The sequence below is a fragment of the Rhinatrema bivittatum genome, chromosome 6 (assembly GCF_901001135.1).
Source record: "Rhinatrema bivittatum chromosome 6, aRhiBiv1.1, whole genome shotgun sequence".
Lineage (NCBI taxonomy): Eukaryota > Metazoa > Chordata > Amphibia > Gymnophiona > Rhinatrematidae > Rhinatrema > Rhinatrema bivittatum.
Genome location: NC_042620.1, coordinates 246411071 through 246427825, shown reverse-complemented (window position 1 = coordinate 246427825; position 16755 = coordinate 246411071).

Here is a 16755-nt window from a genome sequence, read left to right as displayed (position 1 = left end):
CTTGCCCTGAGAAAGGTCCACAGTCCGAGAGAGAACTTGAAGAGCTGTGTGCACTGATAGAATTACATTGTGAGAAAACGCAGGATTATGACTACATGATAGAAGGCTGTAAAGTTTGGCGACAGTATTTTAAAGCTTATCATAGAAAGCCCGGTTTTGGCACTAGGGCGGCAAGCCACCAGTTCCCGGTTTTCCTATGATCTGATGCTCAGAATCAGCCTGTGGCTACATACAAACCATATACTCCTACTGATGTTAGTGCAATTGTTCAAAAACTGCCCAGTATACATAAAGGAGCCCGGTTGTGGCTAGAGGCGCTTGATACAAACACAGCCGGAACACAATTAGCAATAGGGGATTTTAAAGCATTATGCGCAGCCTGTGGGATTAGTTTACAACAATTAGCGGTTGTAAGCGCCCGACCCAGATTAACGACTCACACTGCTGATGGTCTTCCCTTCCAAGGGCAAGACAGAATTGACTTAGCTAACGCTTTAAATGTCCTATATCCCACAACAATTGACTTTACTGCTATTACGACATTTAAATGGGATGTGTCCAAAGATTTCTCCGGACATTTAACTAAATGTATGGATATGTATAAGGCACAGACTGGACAGGATGCTGATATACAGCCAAATATCCCTGTGTTTCTGCATTTATTTTATGCTACTTTACCAACTAATATGCAGAATAATTTGAATACTGTGGTAGCATTATCAACTAAACCGTGGCCAGAGGTCAGGGCCACGCTCTTACATTTTTCCTCAGTACATTTGAAAATGATTGGAGCTTCTAATAAAGAGCAATTAAAGATGTCCAATAAGCTAATGACATTACAGATAGCAGATTTAGAGAAGAAAAATTCTAAAGCCCAGATAACTCAGGTTAGAGACGGTCCACAAGGCACTAATATCCAGGATTGTTATATCATGCAAGGTCCACCACAGTTTATGCCTTCCGGAACGTATCGAGGGGGTTATCCCTTATATATTCCCCGTGGCAGAGGGATGAGAAGGGGAAGAAGGGGCGGCGGAGGTTTCGCACGAGGGACTATGAATAGACCGTCTCCTGATAGAAGAGCTCATGTGCAGTGCTGGAACTGTCAGTCCTTTGGTCATTATGCAACCGAATGTAGGTTTCCAGGAGCTCAGGGTACCGCACAACAGTCAGTGCAGACATTGCCACCTCCGCCGCCGCCCCCGGCGCCAGACCAGATGCAATCTGGCCAACAGCCCTCACAATTCCCTGTGTGGGACCAAGGTAATTACTGACAAATTGTAGGGAATGAAGAGATTATACAGGGAGATACTGTGTTTTTACAAACCTCAGAACCATTTGTTCAATTGTTAGTAGGTCCTCAACAGATTCCAATGCAATTTTTAATTGATACGGGTGCCACGTCATCTGTTATCTGCGTAAAGCCACATGCTGTGAAAAGATCCCTAGAAACCAATACGACTATTGGCTTTGATGGAAAGCCTAGTGAAAAACATTTAACTGAATTAACCCCAGTGGTAATCGAAACTACATTAGGTAAACGGAAGGCAGCTGTTAAATTTTTAATTGCTGAACATTGTCCTGTAAATTTACTAGGACGAGACTTACTGACCCAATTCGGATTGACTTTAACATTTAAAATTCCAGCATCTAAAAGCCTTCCTTCATTAGTTACGGCAATGGGAAGTGGAGGGGAGAGTGAAATCCCGGATGAGTGGAAATGGGATCAGTTACCTTTAAGTTTGTGGAGCACGGACGAGGCTCCTTATGGTAGGGCAAAGTCAGCTCCGGCTTATCGTATTAAGACAATGCATGGGACTATGGTGGCTATAATTTTCATTGAATATTAAACTCACAACATTAATTAGCTCAATCCAAGAATGAAAAATACTTAGCTTAGCCTAGTTATATTTGTAGTTCTCAACCAGGTTGCAAGATCTTCAATCCACGCTGTTAACTGAGCCGCTGAGAAAATAGTCCATGGTAGCATTTTAACCTGACATGGCCAGGTTTCGAGACATCTTATTCAGGGGAAACCTCTTACCCACACCTCTTCTCAGCTCACCAATATGTTATTCCATCACATTTATTTTCATTTTTCTTTTTGCTCGCAATGTCATTTTCGAAGAAGGTCGATGCAGCGCGTTGCGAGCTCTGAGCCAGAAAGGATTGCAACCAGCCACCCACACCGTCGAGACCCATCGGGGTCTGTGCCTAAAGCCCGACTCCACCATGACTGGCAGAGGCCGCGACCAACTCCACCATAACTGGCAGAGGCCCGACTGACTCCACCGTGACCGACAGAGGCCCACCCCCAATGCCTAAGGCCTACCCTTTCACTGCTTGGATGCCGAGGACAACGAGGACCGCCGAGGACCGCCGAGGACCGCCCCCACCTGACATCAGAGGAGGCGCCGAGTGAGTGCTTTAAATGCCGCCTCACTCCAGGCGCCTTTCTCTGAGCCAGAAAGGATCGCAACCGGCCACCCATGCCGCCAAGACCCATCGAGGTCTGCGCCTAAAGCCCGACTCCACCTCGACCGGTAGAGGTCATGACCAACTCCACTGCGACTGGCAGAGGCTGCGACTGACACCTCCGCATCTGACAGAGGTCCACCCCCAACGCCTGAGGCCTACCCTTTCGTTTCTTGGATGCCGAGGACAACAAGGACTGCCCCCATCTGATGTCAGAGGAGGCGCCGAGTGAGTGCTTTAAATCCCCCCTCACTCCAGATGCTGCGCGCCGTGCATCGTGCACTGAAGGAGCGCGTCCAAAGGAGCAAGCCCCTTTGCGTGCCCCTTCATGCTGCCTCTTCCGCATTGCCACCACACTCTTCAACCAGACAATCGATACCTACAACCTACACTCAACCACTCAACAACCGAAACAGCTTATTCATCCGTGAATATCCCTAGCACTCTCAAACAGAAAGCAAAGCCACTCAACCTCCCCAAACATGCATTCAACTTACACCATCCCAATCCTACCATATAACAGGAACAACACAAGAAAAGAAAATCACAACATCATCAGATCACGCTCTCTGACCACAATCCCAACCAACAACCCATACCTCACAGCTCTAACCATCCTCACACTGACCCTAATCAATGCACAATCAATCACAAAAAAAATACCACTGATACACAACTTCCTAATGGATAATCACCCCGATCTCCTCTGCATCACCGAATCATGGCTCAAAGGCTCTGACACAGTGCTTATCAATCAACTACCCAGAAAAACCTACAACTTATTCTCTCTTCCCAGACCCAAAAAAAAGGAGGTGGCCTGCTTTTCATAGCATCAAAGAAACTCAAATTCAAACTTCACCCCACCAACCTTTCACCACCACTTGAATTAGGGCTCTTCAAATCAAAGAACCTCCAAATCTTCCTCGTCTACTCTCCACCAGGAATCCTTAAACACAATCTATCCCCGCTAATAGAAACCATTGCCAACAATATTGACATGGACATCCCTGCAATAATACTGGGCAACTTCAACATACATATGGACCAATCCCCCCCCATAGCCACCTGCTAACTCCTCACTGACTCCATGAATGCAATCGGATTCAAACAAATAATAAAAAAAAACCCACCCACAAAGCGGGCCATACACTCGACCTCATCTTCACCTATGAAAAAAAATCTCAAAATACACACCGCCAACAGCAACCGCAATTCCCTGGTCAGACCACAAATAATCCAAACAACTTACAATTTGAAAACCCCACCCTGGAACCAAAGAAGCGCAATAAACTAATCGAGTTCAACAAATCATGCACCAGTGAAGACCTAATTGAAATACTTCCAAACTCCCTGAAATACCTAAACACAATGGTCACAAACTCTGCCAGAGACTCATGGTTCAACATCAACACGGAAGTCACCAGAATCAAATGCCCACTCATCAAGAAAGAACTCAAACCATCTACCAAACAGAAAGCACCATGGTACACCCCCAAACTGAAGAAGACCAAACTCCTTCTAAGGCAAGCAGTAAAGAAATGGAGACGAAACCCCACTCCCCAGCTGAAAGACAGCCTCAGGATCGTACTGTATATCTACAAAACTGACATAGATAAAGCCAAACGCGATTACCAAGCTGTGAAAATACATAACCACCAATTCAACCCCAGAACCCTCTTCGCATATGTCAACAACCTCACCCAACCAATCCAAAACTCACTCAGAACATCCAATCAGACAAACACCAGAGACGAACTAACCCAGTTCTTCAACAACAAAATACTAAATCTAATCGCAAAAAACCCCAACGCAAACATCGAGGTTACCACAGCACCACACTCAATCAATGACAAATGGACACATTTTGATTACGTCGCATCAACTGAAATTGAAACAATCATACAAAACATCAACCCTGCATCTCATCCCATTGACCCAATTCCTTAAACAAATACCGACTCACATAGCCAAACCAATAGCAACTATAATCAACCTTCCACTCGACCAAGGCACTTTTCCCGATAATCTAAAATGCGCCAGCATCAAACCAATTCTCAAAAAACCTCATCTCGATGAAAATGATCTAGCAACCTTCAGACCAATCTCAAACCTACCCTTCATAGCCAAGATCCTGGAGAAAATTGTAAATCGTCAACTCTCTGAACACCTGGACACCCACAATATACTCTTCCCTGCTTAACACATTTTCAGAACTTCTCTCAGCACCGAAACACTACTACTCTCCCTCTCAGACACAATTCTCAGAGGACTGGACTGTGACACTTCCTATTTACTCATCCTCCTTGACATATCGGCGGCATTTGATACCGTCAATCACAAAACGTTAATACACAGACTAAAAGAAATCGGACTTCAAGGCACAACGCTCAGCTGGTTTAAATCCTACCTATCCAACAGGTCATACAAGGTCAACTTCAATGACACTGAATCCAAGCAAATCCCCCTCCCCCACAGAGTACCATAAGGCTCATCCCTATCCTCCACATTATTCAACATTTACAAGACCCCACTGTGCAAACTCCTAAACGAAACAGGACTGCTGCACTATGTATATGCCGATGATGTGTAAATCTTACTCCCAATCAAAGACTCCATTGAACACATACTATAGCTATGGAAGTCTCACCTAACTTCAATAAAACACCTACTCTCACAACTATCCCTCACTCTCAATCACACCAAAACAGAAAGCCTTTACATATCTAACAAACCCCCCCATCCCCCTTCACCGACCCCTCCACACACCTACTTAGAAACCAAACACACTCCACAGTAAAGAATCTTGGCTTCGTGCTAGACAACCAATTAAACTTCAAGAAACACATCAACAACTTGCTAAAAGACGGATTCCACAAACTCTAAATCCTTAAAAAACTCAAGCCACTTCTATACCCACAAGACTTTCAAACAGTTCTAAAGGCTCTTCTCTTTTCTAAACTCGACTACTGCAATGCTCTACTACTAGGTCTCCCAGCCTCCACCCTTAAACCTATCCAACTACTCCAAAACGCCATGTGGCCAGAGCTCTCACAAACAGCAGAAGATGAGACCACATCACACCCATCCTCAAAGATTTACACTGGCTACCCATCCCTCAGAGAATACAGTACAAAACTCTAACCATCATTCACAAAATTCTCCACAACGACAAAACCAACTGGCTGACCACCCCCCTTCACCTCCACACTCCCACACGGAATCTTCGCTCCTCAAATTCTTGCCTTCTACAAACACTCAGCCCGATCCAGTAAAGTCCGTGGGAGAGCGGACTAACGCCCGCTCTCCCGGCGCGCGCACCGGCCCCTCGCCGGTGCGAGCGATCCAGTATTTAAATTAGGCGACGCGGTGCAAACGAGGAAAAGGAGGCGCTAGGGACACTAGCGCGTCCCTAGCGCCTCCTTTTGGCCTGGAGCGGCGGCTGTCAGCGGGTTTGACAGCCGACGCTCAATTTTGCCGGCGTCGGTTCTCGAGCCCGCTGACAGCCACGGGCTCGGAAACCGGACGCCGGCAAAATTGAGCGTCCGGTTTTCGGCCCGACAGCTGCGGGCCGAATTCAAAAATTTTTTTTTTTTTTTTTACTTTTTTTTACTTTTGGGGACCTCCGACTTAATATCGCTATGATATTAAGTCGGAGGGTGCACAGAAAAGCAGTTTTTACTGCTTTTCTGTGCACTTCCCTGGTGCCGGAAGAAATTAGCGCCGACCTTTGGGCGGCGCTAATTTCTTAGAGTAAAATGTGCGGCTTGGCTGCACATTTTACTTACTGGATCGCTCGGGAATACCTAATAGGGCCCTCAACATGCATTTGCATGTTGAGGGCGCTATTAGGTGCCGCGGGTGGGCCGCGTGTTTTCCTCCCCTTACTGAATAAGGGGTAAGGGAAAACACGCGTCCAGAGCAGGGTGACAGTGCGCTCCGACGGAGCACACTTTACTGGATCGACCTGACTGTCCCCAAAAGCTTCCCCATGGATATCAACAAGGGAATGAACACTATCAATTGCCGGTCCCCCCCCCATGGAACAAACTCCCCACAGAACTAAGAACAGATCCAGCCACCCAATCGTTCAAGAAAAATCTTAAAACATGGCTATTCCGCAAAGCCTTCCCAACAACAAACACGAACTAACCCCATACCAGGCCCTAATCCCTGCAGACAGGGAAAACACCACCTACAACTACCACACCTGTAAATAACTATCTATCCATTCAATAACCATGATGCTCTCCTTAATACATAATATCCACTCCATCATGATCCGTGTAAACATATTACCCATGTTACTGTTACAGAGTCACCCTATAACAAATGTTATTTATTGTTCATTACTATTATTACTGTTTTTATTCATGTTACTGTTATTCCTTCACATTACTGTTTCTAGTCGTTCCCTGTACCAAACAAAAGGAAATGCTTGACTTCCTGCACCATTAAGTTATGTGTAAACCGATGTGATATGTAAATCGAACACTGGTACATAAAAATAAATAAATAAATAAACAAACAAACAAACAAATAAATAAATAAATAGCTGGAGCTTCGCCAATAGTAATCTGGGGTTTCCGCAGATTGAGCCCTTGGGTACCCGGACCGCCTGGACTTAGGTGGGCCTCGCAGGGTCTCCTGGAGAGGTAGCGGAGAGGTGTGCCCACCACTAGCAAAGATGCGTGGTTGGTGAAGAATGGATGAACTAGACCTGGATCTGGATCACTGGAGACTTCCGGAAGGAAACAGGAAGTGAAGGTCCTCCGGGCAAGATAGGCAGCGCCTAAGGGTCTAGTCAGAGATAGGCTGCTGGTAGAGTCCGAGCAGGCTGATCTGGTTGTCACAGGAGCAAATAGAGTATCCGAGTGTAGTGCAAGGGTCAAAGCCATGGTATCAGTCCGAGAATGGTCAGCCAAAGCAAGGATCAGTTCCAAGATCAGTCCGTACATGGTCAAGAGAAGCAGGGGTCAGTTCCAGGCAGCAGTCTAAGTAGTCAGGAGGCAGGCAGTGGTCGGTTCCAGGCAGCGGACAGACGTGGTCAGTAGGCAGGCAGTGGTTGGTTCCAGGCAGTGGTCAAACGTGGTCAGTAGGCAGGCAGTGGTCAGTTCCAGGCAGTGGTCAAACATAGTCAAGCAAGCAGAGGTCAGTACCGTGAATCAGTCCGAGGAGGTATGACAGGGGAGAACGAAGAGCAGGAATCAGGAGAGATGCTGGAACACACGAAGGACCATGGGAACACAGGAGAACTGGAATAGGACTGGAACATAGGAACACAGGAATGTGACAGGAATGCAGAAACACTTGAACGAGACTAGATCAGGCACAGGAACAAGGAACAGCAAACTATCTACACCAAAGTGTCGACCCGATTGCCAAGGTGAGGTACTGGGGACGGGGCCTCGCCTTTTATACAGGAGTTATGTGAGGTTATCTTCGGGTGCTGCGGACCAGGTTCCCGTGCTGGGCCCTTTAAAGGGAAGCGCAGTCCGCGCGCGCCTAGCGGTGAGGCAGATGCTGTGGAGGACACCGAGCTCAGGCGTGAGGAGTGTTGGGATTCAGAAGGCCTCGACGGGCCTGGGGACGCCTGGGAGCGCCACGGGCGATGGGAGCTGGCCGCGGCTGCCAGGGACGTGGAGCCGGAGCTGGTGGAAGGGAGCGCGAGGTGAGCAGGCCCGGTAGCGGCACCAGTGTGGCCGGGACGCGCAACATTACCGACATAAAATTGTTTAGGAAGTACATTAAAACCTTGCTATTCCAGGAGGCATTGGGGATAAAGTTTGCATTTTAAAGTGTTAATATCATTGTTTATATTTCTAGTTTGTTTTAATTTTTTATATTTCTGATATTATGGATGTTATTTGTAAGCTGCACTGGATACAGTTTTTGTATGGAAGTATGTGGCTAACTAGATTTGTAAATAAAGAAATAAATACTAATGACAGAATCTTCTTCATGCAGCTGGACCTAAGCAATAGAGATGTGAATCATGTGCCCGATCGTTTTAACGATCAGGTTTGGATGGAGGGAGAAAAAAATTGGATCGTTAGAGATGTGAATTGGAATCGGTTCCGATTCCAATTCACATCGTTAATTTTTTAGTGAGGCCTGAGCAGATAAAAAAAACCCCACCCCGACCCTTTACAAATGACCCCTTTGCTCTCCCTCCCTCCCGAGCCCCCCTCCCAAAATGTTAAATTACCTGGTGGTCCAGTGGGGGGGGGGGGGGGGGGTGTCCCGGCGCGATCTCCCGCTCTCGGGCCATCGGCGCCATTTTGGCTACCACTGATAAAAATGGCGCCGATGGCCCGATAAAAAAAAAACCCACCCCGACCCTTTACAAATTACCCCTTTGCTTCTCCCACCCTCCCGACCCCCCAAAAAACCTTTTACATGTACCTGGTGGTCTAGCAGGGGATCCGGGAGCCATCCCTTCAATCATACTCTCGGTGCCGGTGCTGGACTGGTTTTAAAATGGCGCCGATCGCCTTTGCCCTCACTTTGTCACAGGGAGCGACGGTCGCTCCCTGTGACAAAGTGAGGGCAAAGGCGATCGGCGCCATTTTAAAACCAGTCCAGCACCGGCACCGAGAGTATGATTGAAGGGATGGCTCCCGGATCCCCCGCTAGACCACCAGGTACATGTAAAAGGTTTTTTGGGGGGGCCTTATACAGTAAAGGGTAATAGCGCGTGGAAAACGCGTGTCCACTCTCCCTGCGCATTTTACTGAATCGGCCCGTTTGAATGGTATTGACTCTCATATAGCATCCCTCTGGGTCTCACATTGGCAGTATTTTTCCATCCCCAAACTTTTGGCACTCTTGTCCAGTATTTCCCAGCTCTCTGCTAGAGGCACACCTAGCCAGTCAGGTTTTCGGGATTTCCACAATGAATATACCGAGTCTACAATGTATTCAAATTTATCTCATAGAAACATACATAGAAATGACGGCAGAAGAAGACCAAATGGCCCATCTAGTCTGCCCAGCAAGCTTCACACATATTTTCTCTCATACTTATCTGTTTCTCTTAGCTCTTGGTTCTATTTCCCTTCCACCCCCACCTTTAATGTAGAGAGCAGTGATGGAGCTGCATCCAAGTGAAATATCTAGCTTGATTCGTTAGAGGTAGTAGCCGCCGCAATAAGCAAGCTGCACCCATGCTTATTTGTTTTACCCAGACTATGTTATTAGCCCTTATTGGTTGTTTTTCTTCTCCCCTGCCGTTGAAGCAGGGAGCTATGCTGGATATGCGTGACGTATAAGTCTTCTCCCATGCCGTTGAAGCAGAGAGCCATGCTGGATGTGCATCGAAAGTGAAGTATCAGGCACATTTGGTTTGGGGTAGTAACCGCCGTAAGAAGCCAGCTACTCCCCGCTTTGTGAGTGTGAACCCTCTTTTCTTCTCCCCTGCCGTTGAAGCAGAGAGCTCTGCTGGATGTGTGAAGTATCAGTTTTTCTTCTCCCCTGCCGTTGAATCAGAGAACTTTGCTGTATATGCATTGAAAGTGAAGTATCAGGCTTATTTGATTTGGGGTAGTAACCGCCGTAACAAGCCAGCTACTCCCCTCTTTGTGAGTGTGAATCCTTTTTTCCACATTTCCTCTTGCTGTTGAAGCTTAGAGCGATGTTGGAGTCACCGTAAGCCTGTGTATGTTTATTTAATAAGGGTATTGACTCCAGGCAGTAGCCGTCATTCTGGCGAGTCACCCACTCTTCATTGGCAGCCTCTTGACTTTATGGATCCACAGTGTTTATCCCACGCCCCTTTGAAGTCCTTCACAGTTCTGGTCATCCTCCGGAAGGGCATTCCAGGCATCCACCACCCTCTCCGTGAAGAAATACTTCCTGACATTGGTTCTGAATCTTCCTCCCTGGAGCTTCAAATCGTGACCCCTGGTTCTGCTGATTTTTTTCCTTCGGAAAAGGTTTGTCGTTGTCTTTTGATCATTAACACCTTTCAAGTATCTGAAAGTCTGTATCATATCACCTCTGCTCCTCCTTTCCTCCAGGGTGTACATATTTAGATTCTTCAATCTCTCCTCATACGTCATCCGATGAAGATCCTCCACCTTCCTGGTCGCCCTTCTCTGTACCGCCTCCATCTTGTCTTTGTCTTTTTGAAGGTACGGTCTCCAGAACTGAACACAGTACTCCAGGTGAGGCCTCACCAAGGACCTGTACAAGGGAATAATCACTTCCCTTTTCTTACTTGATATTCCTCTCTCTATGCAGCCCAGCATTCTTCTGGCTTTAGCTATCGCCTTGTCGCATTGTTTCGCCGACTTCAGATCATTAGACACCATCACCCCAAGGTCCCTCTCCTGCTCCGTGCACATCAGCCTTTCCCCCCCCATCGAATACAGTTCATTCGGATTTCCACTCCCCATATGCATGACTTTGCACTTCTTGGCATTGAATCTCAGCTGCCATATCTTCGACCACTCTTCCAGTTTCCTTAGATCCCGTCTCATTCTCTCCACTCCTTCTGGCGTGTCCACTCTGTTGCAGATCTTAGTGTCATCCGCAAAAAGACAAACCTTACCTTCTATCCCGTCCGCAATGTCGCTCACAAAGATATTGAACAGGACCGGTCCCAACACCGATCCTTGCGGTACACCACTTAAAACCGCTCTCTCTTCAGAGAAGGTTCCATTTACCATCACACGTTGTCTTCTGTCCGTCAACCAATTTGCAATCCAGGTCACCACCTCGGCACTCACTCCCAAGCTTCTCGTTTTATTCACCAGTCTCCTGTGCGGAACCGTATCAAAAGCTTTGCTGAAATCCAAGTATATGATATTGAGTGCTCTTCCTCTATCCAATTCCTTGGTTACCCAGTCAAAAAAGTCAATCAGATTTGTCTGACAGGATCTTCCTCTGGTGAATCCATGCTGCCTCTGGTCCATCAATTCTCCGGACTGTAGATAGTTCACTATTCTCTCTTTCAACAGTGACTCCATTACTTTTCCCACCACTGAAGTGAGGCTAACTGGTCTGTAGTTACCAGCCTCCTCTCTGTTCCCACTCTTGTGAAGAGGGACCACCACCGCTCTTCTCCAATCACTCGGCACCACTCCCGTTTCTAGGGATCTATTGAACAGGTCGCACAGCGGTCCCGCCAGCACATCTCTGAGCTCCCTCAGTATCCTTGGATGAATCCCATCAGGCCCCATGGCTTTGTCCACTTTCAGATTCTTTAGCTCTTCCCATACATTATCTACTGTAAATGGATTTTCCTCTGTTCCGCTTCCCTCCAGTTTCTTGTTGTGTAGAGATGGTCCTTCTCCAGGGTCTTCTTTAGTGAACACAGAGCTGAAGTATTCGTTTAATATTTCTGCCATTTCTTCGTCTCCCTCCACACATTGATCATTTCCACCTTTCAATTTCACTATACCACTTTGGACTTTTCTCTTTTCGCTGATGTATCTGAAAAATGTTTTGTCACCATATTTTATCTCCTTGGCAATCCTCTCTTCTGCTTGACTTTTTGCCAACTTGATTAATTTCTTAGTCTCCCTCAGTTGAATCAGATATTCTTCTTTGTGCTCCTCCCTTTGGGATCTTTTGTATTTCTTGTATGCAGTTCTTTTAGCTTTAATTTTGTCAGCCACCTCCTTTGAGAACCATATAGGTTTCATTTTTCTTTTGCTTTTCTTTACATTTCTAACATATAGAGCAGTTGCCTTGGCGATTGCTCCTTTTAGATTGGTCCACTGTTGATCCACATCTCTCTCATTTTCCCATCCATTTAGTTCTTCCTCTAGGTACTTCCCCATTTCCTCAAAGTCTGTGTTTTTGAACTGTAAAACTCGGGTCTTTGTGGTTCTTTTCCCTATTCTTTTAGTGATATTAAACCATACCGTTTGATGATCACTGGTGCTGAGGTGGGCACCCACCTTGACATCAGAGACGATTTCTCCATTATTGAGCACTAAGTCGAGAATAGTTCCTTCTCTCGTGGGTTTCAATACCATTTGTTTGAACAAAGATACTTGCATGGCATCCAGTATTGCTCTACTGTTTTTAGATTCTGCAGATGGGATTTTCCAGTCTACATCTGGCATATTAAAGTCACCAATGATCACCACTTCCCCTTTCTTACCTATCTTATGGATGTCTTCAACCAGATCTCTGTCCAGCTCTTCCTTTTGGTTTGGAGGCCTGTAAACCACTCCAATATAAATGGATGCTCCATCATCTGTTTTTAGGTCGACCCATAGTGCTTCTTCCTTGCCCCAACTACCTTGCAGCTCAGATGCTTGGATATTATTTCTGACATAAAGAGCCACACCTCCCCCTTTTCTATCCACTCTGTCCTTCCTTAACAAGTTATAGCCTGGTATTGCTGTGTCCCAATCATGAGATTCTGTGAACCATGTCTCTGTGATAGCAACGATGTCCAATTCTGCCTCTGTCATTAGGGCCTGCAGATCTGGGATTTTATTTCCCAAACTATGAGCATTTGTAGTCATAGCTTTCCAGGTACTCTCTTTACGGTTATTGCTTTTCCTGTACTCCTTATGAGACTTTAGTTGAGATTTGTTATTCACTTTACTCGTTCCTTTTGCAGTTGTGCCATTGATGACAGAGTTATCCATCTCAATGTTTTTCTCTAGAATTTCTTCAGTTAATATAGGGAGGGCTTTATGTTCTTGTTGCATATGATACTGTGTGTGTCTCCTTGTTGTGTCTCATGCATATTCATTAGGGATATCCTGAAAACCTGATTGGTTAGGTGTGCCTCCAGGACATGGTTGGGAAACACAGTTCTGGACAACAGCCCTGATCACCACTCAGAACTCTAGATCAGTGATGGCGAACTCCAGTCCTCGAGTGCCACAAACAGGCCAGGTTTTCAGGATATCCACAATGAATATGCATGAGAAAGATTTGCATGCACTGCCTCTATTCTATCTCATGCATATTCATTGTGGATATCCTGAAAACCTGGCCTGTTTATGGCACTCAAGGACTGGAGTTCGCCATCACTGCTCTAGATGGTAGAGAGTAGACATTCTATCATTTCTACTCTATCAAGGAGCACTACTGGACTATAATACCTCACCCCATTTGGGTAAAGCATTAGTAATAATAACAATAATAAAGAACACACATTTTAATCTCTTGTTCCATTTTCTCCTTTCCTCTTTGGTCCCTGATCTAGGTTTCTATTATTTAAGATCCCAGTTTTGTCTTCATTTTACAAGCATTAAGGATAAGTCTTTTTTTTTTTTTTTTTTTAAATCACCTTAAATGGAGCCTGGAGCCTCTTCTGTCCTGTGTGTGCTGAATCAGATGTTTGCTGAATAATGATGGTTATGAACATGCTCCTAAGGTGAACAAGAAGAAGGTGCAGGCGGGGCAAATTTAAAATGTATGAATTTATGTTTTAAATTAACATTTACTAAACTGGTACAGAGAAGATCCTCCTCAGTCAGTGCCATCTTTAGTCTGTTTGGGGTGGAGGAAATCGAGGCAATTCTCCTGCCCTGTGCTTTGGCTAGTCCCATGCTGCCATGTTAGCCCTGACCCTGCAATAGATTTCACATGCCACCTGACATCGCTTCCTCTTCCTCCCCTAGTGCTACTAGTAGGAGGGGTGAACCAGAGTGATAGTGACCTCTGCAGTGGAGAGATATATTGCATTTTGACTGTGGAAACAGTTGTACTGGGGATGAAGGATTCCTGCCCCATGGCAGAACTAAAGAATGAACCAACCTGGATAATTGATGTGGCTCCCTGCTTGGCCACTAGATGGTGCTAGAATGTAATCTGTGCTGAAGCATGCGGCATCTTTCAGGCTGAAGGGTTCAATAAAAGGGTTTCTGGAGGATGTCCTATCCCCTATAATGTAGAAGCTTCTATTTCCAAGAGTTTAGTAAAAGGACAGAGGTGTGTGAAAAGTGTGTGCTATCTCTTAAAATGGGGGACTTCCTGGGAAAGAAGGTCCCGGAGACGTGCAGTGGGTATGCGTGTACTTAACTGGGGTGGCAAGGTAGTTCATATCCCCAAAGGAGAAGGGATTATAGGGAGCATAAAATAGGTCTCCCGCGAGGTATAGGAGAAGTATTCTGAGCAGCCTTAAGTTGGTCTCTTGAGGAGTTCTGTGAGTCTTGAATTCTGGTGAAGTACTAAAAGAAGGCTTCCTGACCTGCCTCTTCAGTCCTTGTGGAGTGTCTCTGGAAAATAGGAGAACCCTTTGTTTCGGATATCTCAGCATCTGTCGACCTGATACAAGGGGAGGGTTCTTCTGGGTCAGCAGAGTCATGAGTACTGGAAGCATGGAGAGAGACTTGGTCAACATTCTGTAAACAATAGAGAACCAACCTAGAGAAGATTCCTACAGCCTGTAAGATCTGCATGGTGAAGAATAGTTCTGCAGAGTTTTAGGACTGCGTATTTTTGTATCCAAAATTGTTTTTTTCTTTTGCTCTTTTTGACTGTTTCAGCTGGGGACTTTATTCTTGCTGAAACTGAAATTGTATTATTATTTATTTTTTTTTAGTACACCTATATCTGTTTGGAACACCAATTTTTATGGTGGACATTGTGCTATTTCAACGTAACTCTGCCTAGTTGGTTTTGCAGGTGAGCCTGCCCCCAATCCATGGGACCCAGAGTGTGAATCCCCCACTTCAGTTCAGCAAAGTCACAACTCTCCAGGGCTGGGGACTCACAGACAAAGTGGGGGTTATATTGCGCTGGGATAATTGAGATACTGGAGTAACATTCACCAGCCAGTTACATTGCTGGGATTTTTACAGTTAACAATAACATCACATAAAATGTATCATGGCACAAGGTGCACCAGTGCAAGCTGTTTGATACTTATTAACTCTTGCTGGATATAATCTGATGATGAGAAAACGCCCTGGGAACAGTTTTCTCAGGGGAGAACTTCCATTGTTATGAAGCAGTTATTACTATGCTAACTGCTACCTCCTATGCCATGTGGCTAGCATATTTTCTACTGTGAAATTCGGAGTTTTTATCGCTTTAACTTCTTTTTCTTTTCTTTTTATCCATTGTCTTGCTTTATGAAATACCACAAGTCTCTTGTCCTGTCTGTTTGTCTTATTAGAGTGTAAGCTCTATTGAGCAGGGACTGTCTTTTTGTGTGTTTGTACAGTGCTGCGTATGTCATGCAACGCTACAGAAATGTTCAGTAGTAGTACTTTTATTAACAAAAAAAAAAAGAAAAACTCGTGTTTTGCTTTATCTGTCTATCTGTGTTCACATTATTTCCCGAACCATTCACCCTAGAGCAACCACATTTTCAGGAAAGGTAGAGCTAAATAAAAGCTGGAAACTGGAATAGTGTTTTCCAGTAAAACATAGCCATCTGGAAATTGGGAATTAAACAGATGGCTCCGGCCCAATATTTCCAAAAATATTCAACCTACAGCAATCAAATTTTTAGGAGAATTAGATTTATATTAGGGGTGTGCAATCATTTTTAAATTAATGCATTATTCATTATGAAAAAGTCTATTTTTGATGCATATCAAAAAAGTATAAATGAAAAAAAAAAAAGACAGCTTCTCTGAGTCACTCCGCAGCAACCCAACATCACCAGGGCCTACTTGACCGCTCTTGAGTCTCTCCCACACCTTGCAAATAAGCTGAGGCCTGCCAGGACCTTCCCGAATCCCTCTATGCCCCACAAATAAGTTAGGGTCTGGGTCTATCCAGCCCTGACCCCTTCTATGGGCTCATTGGAAGATGAAAGGGGAAAGGACAAGAGAGATCACCAGATATTTCTGCCCTACCAGCAACCTTTTAAAAATGGCACTCTCTTCAGGGGTATGGAGGGGCCCAGTTTGGTTCCAGCTTATTTGCAGGGGTTGTGGGGGCCTAGGGAGGGTTCGGTGATGTTAGGTAGCAGCATTTAGGGGCAGGGATGGAGAGGCCCTGTTTTGGGTTTTTTTTTCTTGTTTTTGAAAGTTTAATGTTTATTTTGGTTTGGCATATGAACTGAACTAAAATAAACATTAAATCAACCAAAATAGAATTTACAATGAAAAAATGAAAAAAACCAAACAAAACAACAACATTTTTTTGCCTGCACATCCCTAATCTATATAAAAGCCGAACACTAGAATACCATTTAACTAGAAAATTTATGGGATAAGCCAGCAGATGGGGAAAAATGCATTTGTCCTATTAAAAGGTTGGATGTAACCGAAAATTGAAAAAAAAAAAGTGCATTAAAGAACTGCTCTGCCATTCTTCTCTTAATGTTCCATTTGCTCTCAGCTGAGTAAGGTAAAGGAA